This window comes from Sarcophilus harrisii, chromosome 1 (assembly GCF_902635505.1).
Source record: "Sarcophilus harrisii chromosome 1, mSarHar1.11, whole genome shotgun sequence".
Lineage (NCBI taxonomy): Eukaryota > Metazoa > Chordata > Mammalia > Dasyuromorphia > Dasyuridae > Sarcophilus > Sarcophilus harrisii.
The window spans coordinates 172,850,594-172,869,684 of NC_045426.1; the positions used below are offsets into that span (position 1 = coordinate 172,850,594).

The following is a 19,091-nucleotide window of genomic DNA, read 5'->3' on the forward strand; positions in this document are numbered from 1 at the left end:
GGGTGATTGCGGGGGGAGAGGTGCTGGTGCTATCACTGCCCCTCCCACTACTCCTCCTCCCTCCTGGTGAAGTTGATGGGGGGAGGGAAGGGTTAAGAGTCTGCTCTGGTATGGGCAGAGGTGCTGGGCTGTGTGAGTAAGAATCACCAAGCCCTTCAAGTTCACTTAACTCCTCATGCTCTCTGTTGATATTTCCATTAATCTTTCCTTTCTCATCCTCTTTCTCTTACATTTCCTTATATAGCTGTTCTTAAAACTTTTCTTTTTTGTATTAAGTTGTATATATAGAATGTTTCCTTAGAAATTGAATCAGGACCTTTATCATTGTAGTATTCACATAGTTGATCTACTAGTTTCCAATTATCTGCCTCTATTTCTTCTTCCTGGAAGAACCAAGGGGATGTGCATTCTAATGTATCCACAAGTCCATCATTCTGCTCCCAAGTTACAAGCAAACCTTGCCTCTTTATTAATCTAAGTATGCTTCTTGTAGATCTCCCTTGGGATGGAGGTGGGGGAGAATCTTTTCCTAATAACTGCTCCATTTCTGCTAGAAAATGAGAGTTACTAGTTTAGCTTTTAACAAATTAAGTTCCCTGTTTGTCTATTAAAAAACTCACCCTACTTCCTGGTCACCAGGAATTCTTAAGTGAAATTAGGGTCCTTAGTCCACATTTGGTGCCAAAATGTTAAGTCCAAGCTAGCTCCCTGGAGGCCTCTAGATCAGCCAGAATCAGGATAAGTAAAAGTCCTTGGTCTTTAGGAGGAGAAGTGAAAGAAGCAGGCAAACTGCCACAGACTCGTCAAAGATGTATCCTCGATTCTCAAGTCCAAAGTCACCAAATTCTCTCCTCCTGGTCCTGCTGCAAAGTGACTTTGCCCTGTTGCACCCCACTCTCTAATCCTTGCCCACAGTTATTTTAACACCAAACATTGAGCCAGCACCAAACAGTGAGAAGAGCCATTTATCCAAACATATGCTAACAGAGTCATTGTTTCACATGGAATAGGTAATTAGCCTCAAGTGCTCAGTTGTCTGATTCAAGTAGGCCTATTCAGAGTTTCAGCACTCTACACATTCTGATGCAAATAAAAGACTATATGATAAAGGTGGAGAACAAGCCTTCATGGAAGGTGGTTCTGCTTTGGTTTTCCAATGGATATCTTTGTTATGGTTTTTGGAGGTGGGATGGAGAATGGAATAGGAATGGAGAAGTAAAAATGTTGTTCATCAGTTGTTGGTGACCTTAGAAGATTTATGTGGTTGTGTAGCAAGAATACAGGCTTTGTAAAAGAATGTAAATTGTGATAGATGTGAAGAAAGGGATAGTGAGGAAGAAGATATAGAATGCTGTCCCAATGGCAAAGTTCTCGGAATGCAAATAAGAATTCTTCAGATAGGACTTAAACTGATTCAGCAAATTCAATAATTTTGCATGGTATATCAGGATTACGGGGAATAAATCAGCCCTAAAGATAGATATAAAAGGTGTAATGGAAGGAAAATTGCCTGAGAGAAAAAAGGATTCTGTAGATCCATATTGACAAGGGCACGAAAGGTGGGCAGAAGATAACATTTCAAGGTGAAAGTGACTAGGAGCCAGGAGATATTTTCATTGTTTTGGACCCAAAAGACAATTCTATAATTATACTATGAGGTGAAGACATTTTCATATATATGGATATTCATTTGGATGAATCATTGTGTAGCTTTCAGAAATTAATACAATTCTTAATAGGAAAACTATACTTATTACTTTTCATCTGGATTGTTAAACATGAGATATCAAATGTGTGCTGAATGAAGGCATGACAATTTATTGTCAGCCTTATGAGAAAGCAATTCTAGTAATTGAATTTAAGGTAAACTTTCAGAGATTGGCATTCTTTCATCAGAGAAGCTATCTTTGTTGGAAAAGTTATTACCTGAAGAAAAGGAACTAAAGAATACTGAAAAAATGGATCAAGTAGAACTGGTGGACCCTGACCCATCTCCATTCTGATGGAGAAGCTTATGAAAACAATGAACATTATCCCAGAGCTGGTTTTTAAAGTCAGAACTCTGAATAGGAGTCATGAATACTCGTTATTGTAATATGGGCTTTTTATATGCAATAGTGACTGAATGAAAGATTGTTGTTATCTTAATACCCTTACTGCTAGTTATTGTTTTTGTTGTAATATTGAATTATAGTTGTATTTTTAAAAAATTAATTAATAAAATCAGTGATATAAATTAAAAAAAGATACTTCATCATGACCTAGTGGTAGGTCCCAGATTTCCAAAGGCTCTGCTAATAGAACATTACGAATTTTCAGTGTTTTGAAATGAAAATTTTTTTCTTCAAGATTATTTTCTAAATTTGAACATATTTCTTAATCAAAACTGTTTTTGAAGAACCATGAAAGTATACCTTCTATTAATGTTTAAAGTAAAACTACAAAAGGGAGGAAAAAAAAAAACTACCTTTCCTTTAATGATGGCAAAAGTGAAAAAATATTTTTAGCACGTCTTTGGCAATTAGAAAAAAATTGAAGCAAGGTCCAGATGATCCTACCAACATGAACAGCATTTTTTTTTTTTTTTTTTTTTTTTTTTTTTTTTGCTAAGACATTTGGGATTAAGCGACTACCCTAGGGTCACACAGCTAGGAAATGTTAAATATCTCAGACCATTTTTGAACTCAGATCCTCCTAACTTCAGGACTGGTGCTCTATCCACTGCACCATCTAGCTGTCCCATGAACATTACTTTGAGATAATGGGAGAAAAGATGAAGTGGACTGCTAAAAGCTTTGTAGACCAAGCAGACATGCCATATTACTGAAGTAAATTTTGAGTCTTAGTCATTAACATTGAATTTCCACTTTGTAATTTGTTGATTTTATGAAACAGTCTGTCACTTAAATATATGTGGTCCTAAGCAATCCTTTCACAAAGAACAGGTTGTATTGGTTGTGAGTAAAATACTTATGAACACCATGATTTTTCAAGTCTATTCAAGAGAATCCCTGAGAAAGGCACAGTTATAGTTGGGGTGGGTGTGATGTGGAGACCAAATATTAGCTAAAGAATTACAATGCATCCTTTCTTAGAGGTATCCATTTGAAACTTTAGATTTTAGTCAGAGACTGTTTGCAAAGGATTTATTCAGTATAAAAAGATGCCCTGAATCTATCAGGAATTTAATACTTAGGTCATAGTTTGAACTTTTAGTGAAAGAGAAAGCTTTGGTTGGAAATTGTGAAACTAGACAGATTTTTGTTCTCAACATATAAAAAAAGTAGGGCCTTTTTATTTAATGAACTGACTTGGCGACTCTGAGATTTCACATTGAGATTATGAATCTGGTTACTGAGAATACTCATTAATCTAAACACATATATAGAAGAAGAATTGGGTTTTTTTTGGGGGGAGGTGTGCAGGAAGTATTGATGAATATAGTATCAGAAGAGTCTTGGTAGTATTTTTTAATGGGAATTTTTGTGTACATCTATGGCTAATACTTTTTATTTGCTTTGTTAAGAAATATGGCATATTTGAAATTAATTATTATTTGTCTCAAATAGGTTGCTAAATTTTGTGGGACATAAGAAATATTGTATTGAATCAATTTTTCATCTAATTCAGTGTTCTATTTGGTACACTATGCTTATTTAGCAGACCTTATATTTCACAGTACTTTAAAATATTTAAGACAGTTTCATACCTGTTATCTCATTTTATACTTTTTTCATAAATAATATTCATCAAAGATCTCAATTATTTTGAATATGATGGACAATGATACTGATGTATAGTGATTCTCAGTGTTTTCCTTTGTCTTATCACATGCAAAGGCATAATCTCTTTCCCTTTTTTGATACAGATTTTCCTTTCTCTATATGTACAGAATCCTAATTTTGAAACATGTTGAAATGTAAGCATACTCTTTTTCTTGGTGGAATTTAAATTTCATTGTTGTTTAGAAATAGTGATTTCTTTTATTGATTGTTTTCAGTTGTTTTTCAGCCATGTCTCTTCATGACCCTATTGGGTGTTTTGGGCAAAGATACTAGAGTGGTTGACCATTTCTTTCTCTAGCTCACTTGACAGAAGAGATAACTGAGCAAGAGGATCAATTGACTTGCCCAGAATCACCCAGCTACTTACTGAGTGTCTAAGGCCAGATTTGAACTCAGGAAGATGAGAATTCCTGCCTCCAGGCCCAAAACTAGATCCCCTGTGCCACATAGCTGCTGCACCCTCTTGTTGTTTGTGGTATGAGGTTTTGAGGCCAAAAGTATGTCACTGGTTTTAGAATTGGTCTACATGTTATAAGTATCTAATCATACATTTAGTCAGAGAAATGATATAGGACCTCCAGGAAGCTGATAAGGTCTCCAAGAAAGATGCCAAGGAAGAAAAGAAGACCAAGGATAGCCCCAGAGCAGACACATACATGATAGGTTGTGTAGTGCTTCTAGGAAAGTTTTATGTCTCAGGCTGAGCTCAAGTTGTCTTCCATTTGAGGTACAGAGAATAGCAAAAGGTTTAATGGTAATTAAATTGTGTCAAATTCAATGGCAGTTGTGTTCTTTGTATTTGAGGTATTCACTATGCCTCATGGCATAGTCATGGTCATGGGACCTGACACAAGATCTCCTGATAGTGAATCTGATGCTTTTTCCATATAAAACTTTTGTTATATTAAGAATGTTATTTACACAAATGTGCAGTTTTGTTATGTAAGCTGCTTCATATAATGGAGTATGGGCCAAATTACATTATAATGAACTCCAAGAGGCTGTCTAAAATTCTTTTGTTTTATTAGAATACCATTTCATAAAATATTGCTCAAAATAAATGGACCATTGGCCAAGAGTTAGAAAATTTTGGCTACATAGTAATTTTTATTGTGTAGTAAAATTCCTTTTAAATGGAATCTATTATAGCCAAGGTCCCTTCTGTAAAGACAGATTTAAAAAAAAAAATGAAAACAACAACCAAAAAACCCATCCAAAATGGGTCAATCTGCCATAAAAAAATTTTAATTGTGAAAATCTCCAAAATTTTATTTTAAAGATAGGATATAAAATATGCCAAAATTCATACTTTTCTCTTTAATAATGAATTAGGTTGCAGAAAACAATACAGATTTACATAGAAGTAGCATTGACATCTTGATCAGTTACTCCCTTTTATTTAATAAGGCTTTTTGTGAAAATCCAATTTTATTGTAATGATAGTTGTTGTAGCAGGATCTAATCCTTTTCTACAAATAAACCTCTTTTTTGTCCTTACCATGTGCCAGGAAATGTGATAGGTAGGTATTGGTGATGAAAAGACGGAAATAAAACATCTCTTTCTCTCAGATAAGTTACATTTATTGGGTGAAAATACATTCATGGGTCTGTGTTGTTCACTTATTTCAGTTGTGTCTGATTTTTCATGACCCCATTTGAAGTTTTCTTGGAAAAGATCCTGGAGTAGTTTTTCATTTCCTTCACCAGCTCATTTATGTCAGATAAAGTTCACTTGCCCAGGGTCACACAACTAGTAAGTGTCTGAGGCCAGATTTGAACTCAGGAAGATGAATCTTCCTGGCTTCAGGCCCAGTTCTTTATCCACTTAGCTGCCACATGTATTGTGAGGGTTGTCCTCATGCATGTAGCGAGGAATGTCATTATGAGGTTCAAACAGCCAGAATAGACAGGTCTAGTCTTTCTCTTCTTGTCCTCCAAGGAAGACTGAGGTTGGGGCCAGAGGCCACTCTTCTCTTACAGGGTATGGGAGCTGGTAGGGTGATGGAATGGGCTGGTGCCCAGGTTGGAGTCTGTATGTTCCCTTAAATGATGTTCATCTAGAGAATAAGGCTTTCAGGTTTAGTCTAACTTTTGGTCACAGTGTTATTATTGGGAGGGAATCGGGACTTCAAGCTTTATATTTAATGTGACATCCCTTTTCTACCAAATACTATTCCATGATGAATACACATAGCTCTTAGCCAAGAAACCCAGCAAAATAATGCGATGACCAACTATGGTTCTTCTCAGCTGGTTCATTGTTTCAAGGCAATTCCAATAAACTTTGGATAGAAAATGCCATCTGCATCTAGAAAAAGTGCCATGGAAATTGATGCAAATCAACACATGGTATGTTCACTTCTTTTTTCTTTTCTTTTTTCTTTCTTTCTTTTTTGTTTTGTTTTGTTTTGTTTTGTTTTGTTTTGTTTTGTTTTGTTTTGTTGTCTCCCATGGTTTTTCTCTTTTGTTCTGATTTTTCTCTTTCAACATGATTCATAAAGCAATGTGTATTAAAAAATAAATAAAATTATATTTAAAAGAAAAAAAAGAAACCCAGCACAATTGAAATCAGAAAACATATACATGGGGGAATAAATATCAGAAAATATAGAGTGAAGAAGTTCTTCTGTTGAAAGTTAAGGCAACTCCATTTAAGCAAACAAGCAAGCAAGCCAGTCCTGCATCCCACTGAAGAGGAAGTTCCCTAAAGTCTTTAGCATAGCAAATTAGAGTTAGGGTCTCAATGGAAACTGCTTGTTCTTCTCATGTTTGTTTCTTGTGAGGACCTTATTTTTCCTTTGCAACCTGAAGTGGAGTTGGCAACTTCTACTTTTTCTCTGTAAGTCAGAAGATTTCCAAGTCTATAGGGGATCCAATTATCCAAATACAACTTGAAGGAGATTGGAGAGAATCTCCTCTTTCTCAAGTTCACCAACTCTGCCCTGCCCCTGCCACAAATATCTCTACTAAGAAGAGGATCTCATACAATGAATGAGCTTTGGACTGGGATTGTGTATATATACATATACATACATAAATACATATATACATATATAGTCAAAATAGATACAAAATGATTTGAGGATAAGGTGCTATCAGGAAAAGGTGCTATCAGCAAGAGCATCAGAAAAGATTTTAATATAAAAGGTGATACTAGAACTGAGCTATGAAGAAAGGAATGTTCAAAGGAAGAGGTAAAGAGGAAATGTACTGCTGGCCCACATTGATGGTTCCTGAATAACAAGAAAAAGGTCAGTTTGGCTGGGCGGTAGGGTGAATAAAAAGGAATAACAAAGCTGGAAAAGTAATGAAATGCCAAACAGAATAGTTTATAATTCTAAGTCTATAATGTTCTAAGTTCCAAGTTCTAAGGTCACTAAATTTTACTGAGTTAAGAGAGTAAGTTTTAAGAAAGTCATTTTGAAATCAAGCCATTCTCCAATTGAAAAATGGTCAAAGGATATGAACAGACAATTCTCAGATGAAGAAATTGAAACTATTTCTAGTCATATGAAAAGGTGCTCCAAGTCATTATTAATCAGAGAAATGCAAATTAAGACAACCCTAAGATACCACTACACACCTGTTAGATTGGCTAAGATGACAGGAAAAAATAATGATGATTGTTGGAGGGAATGCGGGAAAACTGGGACATTGATGCATTGTTGGTGGAGCTGTGAACGAATCCAACCATTCTGGAGAGTGGTTTGGGACTATGTTCAAAAAGTTATCAAACTGTGCATACCCTTTGACCAGCAGTGTTACTACTGGGCTTATATCCCAAAGAAATTATAAAGAAGGGAAAGGGACCTGTATGTGCACGAATGTTTGTGGCAGCCCTCTTTGTAGTGGCTAGAAACTGGAAACTGAGTGGATGCCCATCAGTTGGAGAATGGCTGAATAAATTGTGGTATATGAATATTATGGAATATTACTGTTCTGTAAGAAATGACCAACAGGATGATTTCAGAAAGGCCTGGAGAGACTTACACAAACTGATGCTGAGTGAAATGAGCAGGACCAGGAGATCATTATATACATCAACAACAATACTATATGATGACCAGTTCTGATGGACCTGGTCATCCTCAGCAATGAGATCAACCAAATCATTTCCAATGGAGCAGTAATGAACTGAACCAGCTACGCCCAGAGAAAGAACTCTGGGTGATGACTAAAAACCATTACATTGAATTCCAATCCCTATATTTATGCCCACTGCATTTTGATTTCCTTCACAAGCTAATTGTACAATATTTCAGAGTCTGATTCTTTTTGTACAGCATAATAACAGTTTGTCATGTATACTTATTGTGTATCAAATTTATATTTAATATATTTAACATCTACTGGTCATCCTGCCAGCTGGGGGAGGGGGTGGGGGGTAAGAGGTGAAAAATTGGAACAAGAGGTTTGGCAATTGTTAATGCTGTAAAGTTACCCATATGTATAACCTGTAAATAAAAGGCCATTAAATAAAATTTAAAAAAAAAAAAAAAAAAAAAGTCATTTTGATGACTATGGGAAAGATACATTAGAAGAGAGAAACTTAAGGCAGAAATGCCAGTTAGGAAGCTATTGCTCAGCAAAGAGGTAATAAAGCCTTTTTAGGGGAGGCAATGTGTGAGTAGAAAGGAAGGACATGCACAGTGTAACATCAGAAGAAAAGTAGCTTTGTGTTTTAGTTGTTTTACATGCTTTTATTTTTAAAATAGATTGTTGTTTTGTGTAATAAGCACCACATTGTATAATATAGATTTTGAATTGTATAGAAAGTTCCCATTTGTTATAGCTTGGACCCTCACTATTGCACTACCACATTATCAAGGATCTGCCCTTTCTTTCCTTCTCCCTATTGCTCTAGATAATTCTTTGACCTATATAAAGGGCCACTTTGAGCATGCTTAGCACAGTATACTGTGGTAATCTTTATCATAAGTATGTTACTGAAATAGCATAACAAACCTTTGGTTTTACGTTTTAATTCAATCATATGATACCCCCTTTTAATTGTAAGATATGGATCAGTTCATTAAGATAAGAAACAGGGTAGACAAACTGAATTATAATGAATGTGCTGAGAGTAGGGCAAATACTGCAGACTCCTTGGTTAATAACTTGAATGAAGATAATGCTGCTAGTAGTTGCAGTGTGTGTAATTAACTGAGTAATGATGAAAAGAAAATGACTTTGTTTCTCAGTTCAAGTCAATGTGACTAGTCAGAGCTATCCAGTGTTCTGAAATTTGATGACCTAGTCTATGATATTCCAAAAAGTAGATTAGGCAGCCTTTATCAATCCAAATTGATCATGTTTCCTAGAAATAAAATACAAATAAGCTCAATTGATAAAAAAATTATAGATATAATATAGTCTAAGATCAAGCATTTTGCTTTTACTGTTCTTTTCCTTTAATGATATAGTAAGCGAAGGTCATGGTAATTCAGTATGTATTGTTAAGGGATTCAGAAATGGGCCTCTGGATAATAAATATTTAATAAAAGGGAAACCTGTAGAGGGCTGGAACTCTGGAGTAGTATACTTGAAGCAAGGATACTTATAACAAAGTGTTAACTCAGTGGAATTGATGAAATGATTGTTCTTTGTATACATATACTTAGTACTTAGCATGGTGATACAATGGTTCTCTAGTTTACACATATGTGGTGTGCTGTAATGATGTAATCATACCAAGGTATTTAAGGGCTGAAAAGGACTCTCCAGTCATTCCATTTTTGACCATCCTCCTGGTAGCTCTCCTGCCTCCTGCACTCCTCCATTAAGATCAAGACTGAGTCAGACTGTGACAGACACAGATTGTGAAGAAGACAGACTCGAGACTCAACAACAAAGACTTTAGACTCTATTCCTGACCATTCTGGAGGTGTCTATCCTGCTGAGACCAAGGCCTATACAAAGGACATCCAGAAAGGCCGAACATTACAGAAACCTGTTGACATATTGTTGCATGAGGGCAAGTTGGCTTGTCTATCTACAAGTAGAATGGTGAAATAACCAAAATATAATGGAACCACGAATTGATATTGTTGTCTATTTGGTAAAAAGTGGAATACTATTTAGGGATCACAATGAAAATGCTGACAGTTTTGGGGGATGTTTGTATCAAAATTGTACCAGTATGCTCTAAGAATATCATATAATGGCAAAGCAGGTGCAACAATCTCCCTGAACACTACCTATCTTAGCAATTAATCCAAAATGATTTAATTGTGGCTTTGTACAGTTTGTTCAATAAAAGATTGTGTTTTCACTAAATGGAAAGATGGTCTCAATAAATGCTACTGATCCTACTAACTAGTCTCTATTAAAAGATAAAGGCTGAACATTTTGTGTGTTTTCAGAAACTATTTAACAAATGATTGGCCTCTTTTTGAACAGTTAAATATGTCCTTGTTATTCCTAAAATTGATTGGTCACCAGTGATGTCAGTTTGTTTCAGTAGTTCAATCTACTGTATTTCAATATACTGTAGGAGATTAAATGGAATATAAAGAAATGGTGAAAGACACTTTCTTGTGTTGCTCTGATCATTGTTTGAATCTTTCTTTAATATGTGCATGAGCTTCAAGCAAACAAAACAGAATTGCCTTTGATTTGATTTGATTTGATTTCTTTTTAGTTTTTCTCAGACTTTGTGCTTTTATAGAGTCATATATGGATGCAATAATAGAGATTTTCACAAGAAGCACTATCCCTGTTGAATACTTTGAAGTCCATGTCAAGCATAAGATGGGAAGATGGCATAACAGAAGTTTTGGCTACTATAAAACAAAAGACATTATTAAAACAGCTCACTTTGCTGATTTTAACTGCAAAGTCAGGGAGTTAGCCATGAATTTAAATCTTTGTCCTCCATGTGATGTGCTTATTCTTCAGATGGTGGTAAAAGGAGCTAAAGCTTTTCATGCTCCAGATCTCAAGTTATGAGAATGAAAAGCTTACATAAGCCATTAGCCACAATGATAGGTGATCCCAGATATTTACAATCTGCTTGCGATCATGGTATGAAAATATATGTAGAGCATGATAAAAAGGACAACATCCATTTGGATTGGCAGTTTTTCTGAGTCTTAGCATTACTCTAATGCAAAAGAGGATCAAGGCAGAATAATTTTGTTTTATTGATTCCTAGATTCAGTGATTACATGCATTGACCACTGATTTGAATAGGAAACTTATAAAATTAAGATTGCAATGGAAAAACTGCTGAGTTTAGATATTGGCAGGAATATGAGAATCATTGCCAAAAAATGTAAAGTGTCCTTGGATGAGTTGGAAGTTGATTTCAGATTACAGAGGATGATGTTATGATTATGCCATTCCTAAGTATAGCATTAGAATACCATCAAAGAATGGTTTGATCAGCTGAAGGACTTTTTTTTTTTTTTTGCAGTTCTGTCCAATGCTTTGCTGTCTTATCTATTATAGGTTGTTCATGTGAAAGTTTTTTTTTTTTTAAACCAGCACATGTATGAATCAAACTGAGCATAGTGTCCCTCCAGTTCCTCCGAGATTTACTCAGTTTTATACATTGAATGACAATGGACTTCATCATTTAATTGCTTTGATATAACTGAAGAATTTAAATACATGATATTTGGTGATCAGTGTCACATTTTCTAAGACAGGAAGAGGGGAAAAAACATTTAATCTGTTTTGATTAGTTTGACTATTATCTGGTTAAAGATAAAGGTCATGAAATTTAATTGTATTTTTTAATGTGCCTGATTTTTCACTCTAGCAAAAATTCAACATTTTATATCTCATTTTAAAGATTATATTTTCAATTAAACTTTAGTTGTTAATTAAAAAAATTAAACTTAGCTCAGTTTTAATTTCTTTAGCTTTATTAATGAATACAAATAATGTCCTTTATGACTGAGTATTCAGTAAATACTTTTTTTTTTTAAGTCCCTGGGGATATACCCTAATGAAATGTTCTGGGGTGTCTGAGATGCTGAGATTGCAAATCAGGGTGACAGATGGAAGTCTGAAATGCAGAGATGTGAAATGACCTGCAAAGGTCATGTAGCTTATGACAAGACAGAACTGAGTGTGAACCTTTCAAATCTAGTCCTGGGACTTCTACTTCTTCACAGCAGCTATAGTCTTGTGTGTCTGTTCATGCTTCCTTCTCTTCAAGAGAGTGATCAGAAAGTGTATGAATGTGTGACAGGATGGTCCCATGAAACTGAAGAGTTATTGTTCTATTAGCTACTTTATATATAATAGCTTTCTACCACATTTAACATTCAGAGTTTGAGATCTAAATAAAAGTAGATATCTGATCAATCAAATTGCATTTTCCTTAGGGATCAGGAATGTTCTTGGAGAAGTAACTTTTAGCTAATTCTTTCTCCCATCTTTAGTACTTTCAGATTTTATGGGTCAATATGCAACTGTTTTAATTAATGGAGGAAATTCACTCATCTTTATTTCAAAGGCATCTAATAAGCTGAAGTTATAAACCAACACAATATAATTATGACATTTTTCTCACATAACCAATTTTAGTTAGGTCATGCTGGGCTTAGAGAGGAAAAGTAGTGAGGTTGGCAGCTTTTATCAGTGGTGCTATGATTAATCCTTAACATAAATGAATTTACTATAAGAGGAAGGTATTAGCCTTTTCTTTTTTTTGAAGGCATTAGCTTTTTATTTTTTATTTTAAATCTTAACATGACATTTATATCTTAGATATAATAATGCTATTTATAGTGAAATATTGATCTAATTTCTTTTAAAATTGTACTTGTACTCTAAGGGAAAGTGAGGAAAGGCAACTTGAGGTTTGACTGATAAGAAGTGAAATGTTTTTAGAAGTTTTTCTACAAAGGTACCAATATCCAGCTACTATAAGAGCTGGCTTGATAAGAAGTAAGTGTACTAATTGCCCTCAACAGATGCTATAGATATTTATTGCAAAATGTCATTGAAGAGACAGATTTAACATATTAGCTTGGAACACATGTTGATTTAAAGATTAGAACATGTTAAATAAACTGTGTCAGAAATGATAAATAAACCAAAATGAGTTAAATTATACTTAAATTGCTTGACAGGTCTGCACATTTAATGTTACATTAATGAGTTTTGTACAGAGACTGTTTAAAATGAAATCCTTTTGCATCAGATGTTGCACATATGCTTTCAGTATTTGTTTTTGTCTAAAATAAAACTTAATGAAACAGCTAATAAAATCCCATTTTGTTCAGTTTCTTGAAAGAAACAGACCCTTGAAGTGCACACAACATTTATTTATGCCTCCATTCTTGCTACTTTCTAGCATGTAAATTTTCCACTAATGAAAAACAGTCATAAACTTATTCTTTCAGTAAACCAGGACTTATTTTTGATTTGCAGAATCATCTTATAACATAGATATAAACTTTATACATAATTACATGGATCAGTTTAGTGTGTTTTTTATATACAGGTATATTCTCTCCTGATTGTAGTGTAGTGTAGTATATATGTGCATTTCAAAGGAGAATTTAGAGCATTTAACAAATTTTTATGTAAATAATCAGGAGTTAAGTATGAAATTCAAGCTAAGATTGAATAAAATAGTAAGTTTCAATTATTACACACAGCTTTGGGGCTTCTAAACACTTGGCTTCTGTGTTCTACAGTATATATTTGGGAAGGTTTTAGAACTTTTGTGGACATCTGCTTATGAAAATTGACTGACAGGCTATTTTGGCTGGAATATGGAATATGAGAGGAGGAGTAATATTCAGGAAGTTGAGACAATTCTGTAGACATCTGGCAATGTGGAAATGGGGTCAGGAAAGAGGTTGATAAAGATTTGGAAATCATCTGTCTTGAGATAATAATTGAACCTCTGGGAACAAAGAGATTATCAAGGGAGGTAGCATAGAGGAAGAAAAAGGGGTGGTGGTGGGGGAAGGCAGTAAGCATTTATTCAGGGTCAACTATGTACCAGGCAGTGCACTAGGTCCTTTACAGACATTATCTCATTTGATCCTTACAAAGGTGCTTTTATTTGCTCATTTTGAAACTGAAGAACCCGAGACAGCAGCAGTTAAATGACTTGCCCAGGATAATACAATTACCAACTATCTGAGGCCAGATGTGATCTCAGATTTTCCTGACTCTAGGTCTTGTGATTTAACTATTTCATCACTTGGTTGAAAGCCCAAGACACATACTTTTCATCTGTAGATACTCTTAGAATAATATAGCTTACTTTCATCTCACACTACTCTCTCTGGTGTAATGTCTTGCAAGGTCTTTAGGTGGAGAAGTGATGAAGGCAGGAGAGCCACGAGGATGGTCAAAGATGGAGTCTGGAGACGTCTTTGTGTCTGTGGCTGAGAGACTCCCTGTTCTCTAGCCCTCTCAGCCCTTAAATACCTCAGTTCGATTACGTTGCTACAGCAGTTGAGCATGTGTCAACTGTAACTATTACATCACCATATCATACTAAGTATATACCAACTAGAGTGATGACATCATTATATCACATCAAGTATATGTTTAACTAAAGAACCATTATCCCATCAATCACACTGAGTAGATGCTCAACTATAAGCACCCTGCTTTTCTTGATTCAAGTATACCTTTCCAGAGTTCTGGCCCTCTACACTATGGCAGCATTATCTCACACCATATACCAAGATAAAGTCAAAATGGGTCCATGATTTAGAAATAAAGGGTAATACCATAAAGAAATTAGAGAAGCATGGAATAGTTTATCTGAAAGATCTATGGATAAGAGAAGGGTTTATGATCAAACAAGAGATAGAGAGCATTATGGGATATAAAATGGATAATTTTGGTTACATTTAATTAAAAAGATTTAGAAAAGCTAATATTAGCTGAGAAGGAAAAAAAAAAACAGAAAAAAATCTTCAGCAAATTTCTTTGATAAAGGCCTAGTTTTTCAAATATAATAGAGAACCAAGTCAAATTTATAAGAATGAGTCATTCCAAATTGATAAATGGTTTAAGGGTATTAATGAACAATTTTCAGACAAAGAAATCAAAACTATCTCTAGTCATATGAAAAAAATGATTTGAATCACTTATTGATTAGAGAAATTCAAATTAAAACAGCCCTGAGGTATCATTTCTCACCTATTAGATTGGCTAATATGACAGAAAAGGAAAATAATAAATATTGGAGGCAATAGGGGAAAATTAGGATTCTAATGTACTTTTAATGGAGTTGTGAACTGAACCAACTTTTCTAGAGAGAAATTTGGAACTATGCCCAAAGGTTATAAAATTGTGTATATCTTTTGCTCCAGCAATACTATTACTAGGTCTGTATCCCAAAGAAGTGAAAAAAAAATTAGGAAAAGGACCTCTATATACAAAAATATTTATAGCAGTTTTTTTTTATTGGTTTTGACCACGAACTAGAAATTAAAGGGATGTCCATCAATTGGGGAATGACTAAAGAAATTGTGGTATATGATTGTGATGGGATACTATTGTGCTCTAAAAAATAGTGAATAGGATGATGTCAAAACAATCTGACAAGACTTAGATGAAATAATGCAAAATGAAGTGAGCAGAACAAAAATAATGTACACAGTAACAGCAATATTGTATTAAGATTACCTGTGAATTATTTAGCTATCTTTAGCAATTCAACACTCAAAGACATTTCCAAAGGACTCCATAATGAAAAATGTTATCCACTTATAGAGAAAGAACTGGAGTTTGAGTACAAATGGAAGCATATGTAAAAATATATATATATATATATATATTTTTTTTTCTTGGTGAATTTTTTGATGGGGTTTGTGTTTTTTTTAATGACATGACTAATATGGAAATGTTTTTTATGACTACACCTGTATAATCTATGTCAAATTGTTTACCTTCTCAAAGAGGAGAAAAGGGAAGGAGGAAGGAAGAAAATTTAAAAATCTAAAATGTTAAAACTAAATGTTAAAAACTGTTTTTACATGTAATTAAACAAATAAAAAATAAAAATTTTAAATGCTGAAACCATCATAGAAAAGAAAAAGAATTACCAGTTTAGTATTCAAAAAGTTGTATTTTTTTCCTCTTTAGTATTTTTTCTAAGTTTCACTATTTGGTTACAGTAAATGCCCTGCTTCACATACTTAATATGTTTTGAAACACAAAGTACATGTCTTATTTGAATGTTCTACTCATTATTTATAAAAATTGAATTTATTAAAAATGCTAAGCAGAGCAGATATTCATAAATCTTGTTTTTAAAGTTGATACTGTAGAACAAACTTAAAATAAACACCTAACTATAAATCATGACCTTTCTCATTTAATCCTTAGCTCTTCTGAATCACTATTTAAACTAACCCAGAATTTAGTCCGAGATTTTAATTTGGATCCTTTTTCTAACTCACAGTGATTCATATTTTGGAGTTACTTTCTTCCATATGATTTCAAGGATTTGTTCAGTCCTGCTTGTTGGGAAAAGTTTGTGTCTTTCTTGGCTGGCAGTTTTAGCTGAAGGTATCACTCTTGTGACTACCCTTTTTCACTAGTTTGCTGCTCAGATCATATACCAAAGATTTTAGTTTTCTCTAACCTTATTTTCTTTTCCAGAAGAATTTGAGTTAATCCCAGTGTCTCTGCCAGTCAGAGGTAACTATAATCTTTTGAGCTCTTTCTGTATATAGATAAATGGATCCTGAGTTTGCTATATGTTAGGGGAAATAAAATTAGGATAGGGAAGTGAGCAAATCTGCCCTACAATTAGAGTTTATTAGCTCCCCAGTGCCACTCTAATTGACTAGACTCAAGCCATTGCTTGCATAGTATGTATACATGAACCTTAGCCAGTGTACCGGCATATCCTGGGCAAGCATTCTCATAGATCCATTCTATGATGCCATCATTTTTTCATTCAGTACTTCATTCACCTACCCATTATGCTCAACTTTTTCTCTGCCCTCGTTATGCTTGGCTGGATTCCCAGGCTTGATTCCTTTCAGCTACTTCTGTCTTATTGCCACCCATATCCCAGGGCTATAAAAATAATTTAAAAAGAGAGAAAACTTAAAAAAAAAACACCAGAATTTAAACAAATTAAAAAAATATATCATCCAATTACATGTAAAAATAATTTTTAACATTTGTGGGGTTTTTCAAAGTTTTAAGTTCCAAGTTCTGTTCTTCCTTCCCTTTTTCTTTTTCCTTTTCCCTGAGATAATAACAAATATAAAATAGATTACATGTACAATGATGTAAATATCTTTCCATATTAGTCATTTTGTGAAAGAAAACTTGAAAAAAAAAATGAAAGAAAGAAAGAAGGTGAAAAATAGTATGTTTTGATGTGCATTCAGACTCTGTTAGTTCTCTCTCTGGAGATGAATAGTTTTTTTTTTTATCATGAATCTTATGGACTTATCTTAGATCATTGTATTGCTGAAAATAGCTGAGTCATCCACACTTGATCATCATATAATACTGCTTTTACTTTGCACACTGTTTTACTGGTTCTGCTTACTTCATTATGCATCAATTCATGTTAAGTCCAGCTTTTTGGACCCTGACATTTCTTATAGCCCATATTTGTTACAATAATATATCACAACTTGTTTAGCCCAAATTGATGAATGTTCTCTTAATTTTTAATTTTTGGCCACCACAAAAAGAACTGCTATGAATATTTTTATATAAAAAGGTACTCCCTCCCCTCCAACCTTTTAAAAAATCTTTTGGAAACAGATTTAGTATTGATGGTTCAAAGGGTATATATAGTTTTATAGCCCTTTGGGCAAAGTTTCAAATTTTTCTCCAGAAGGTTGGATCAGTTCTCATTAGTGCATTAGTGTCCCAGTTTTCCCACATTCCCTGCAACATCATTTTTCTTTTCATTTTACTCAGTCTGATAGGTGTGAGGTGATACTTTATTTATTTTAAATTGCATTTCTCTAATCAATAGTGATTTAGAGCATTTTTTTTATCTAAGTTTAGATACTTTGATTTGTTTGTCTTAAAATTGTTCATATTATACAAGACTTTAAAATAGAAATTTAGATTTGCTTTATGACAGAATATTTATTAATAAACTCTTGACTAAATTAATCCTTTGTAGCCTAGGCTATGAAAGATAGTTTGAGATGATTGGGGTTGGATTGTTCTTGAAGACACTAGTGGAACTAGTAGAGTTCAATGCTAAAAGAAATATTGAGTGGAGATATATTTCAGGGATGATATTGATTAGTCCATGTAAAATTAGGTGGTTGGTTTTGGGGGGGCTAAAAAGGGAGAAAGGTCTATATTGTGAAATTTATAGTGACAAAATCCGTCTACCAATTTAGATCACCAACTCTTTGTTCTTCAATTTAAGAGAGTTACTTGCAACATTAAGAGGTTATGACTTACTCAGGGTCCCATTTTCATTATATATCTGAAACAGGACATGAATCTAGATCTACCTGACCAAGGAGCCAGCTGTGATGGGAGATTACTTGTTACCTTGAAGTACCATATATTTTTCAAAGACTACATTTAAAACAACTTTATTATAAGATAGGATTATCTAGAAATAATCTTTTGTCATTGTTCATTTGTTTTAGCTTTGTCTGACTCTTTGCAGCCTCATTTGAGGTTTTCTTGGGAAAGATACTAGAGTGGTTTGTTATTTCTTTTCCTTTTTTTTCTTTCTTTCTATTATTATTATTTATTTTTTTGCTGAGGCATTTGGGGTTAAGTGACTTGTCCAGGGTCACCCAGCTAGGCAGTGTTAAGTGGCTGAGACCAGATTTGAACCCATGTCCTCCTGACTTCAGGAATGGTGCTATTGAGCCACCTAGCTGCCCCTGTTATTTTCTTTTCCATCTCATTTTACAGATGAGGAAATTGAGGCAAACAAGGTTAAATGACTTGACCAGGGTAACATAGCTAGCAAGTGTTTGAATTCATATTTGAACTCAGTTTCTCCTGATTCCACGCCTGGCAATCTATCCCCTGAACTACTTAATTGCCCTTAGAAATAACCTTACTGGTCATCTAATTCAGTTCTATCATTTAATTTACTTATGAATTTGAAATTAAATAATTTTGTTTGCTTTCATTTTCAAAAATACTCCATAAGCTGCCCTGACGAGAAGTTCACCTTGTATGTGTAGATTTCCTAAGGGACAAAATACTTAAATATGTGAACATTTCAGTGGAACCTAAAATATAAGTTGTCATCTGGTAATCATAGTTTCACTTTCTTCTTTTTCCTCTCTATTTTTTAAACTAATGCATCAAAGCATATAATGAGTTAAGCCTGCCTTTCATCTATATAAGCTTATGGTAAGAAAAAGA

The 19,091-nt window shown here is 34.0% G+C and overlaps 1 protein-coding gene and 1 pseudogene across 4 annotated transcripts in view; both read left to right on the forward strand.

Annotated features, from left to right (window-relative positions):
* The window catches only part of ATG10 (autophagy related 10), a 316,201-nt gene that overhangs the window by 61,944 nt on the left and 235,166 nt on the right, over positions 1 to 19,091 (forward strand). The window lies entirely within an intron of this gene.
* LOC100917574 lies at positions 1,023 to 2,562 on the forward strand (annotated as a pseudogene).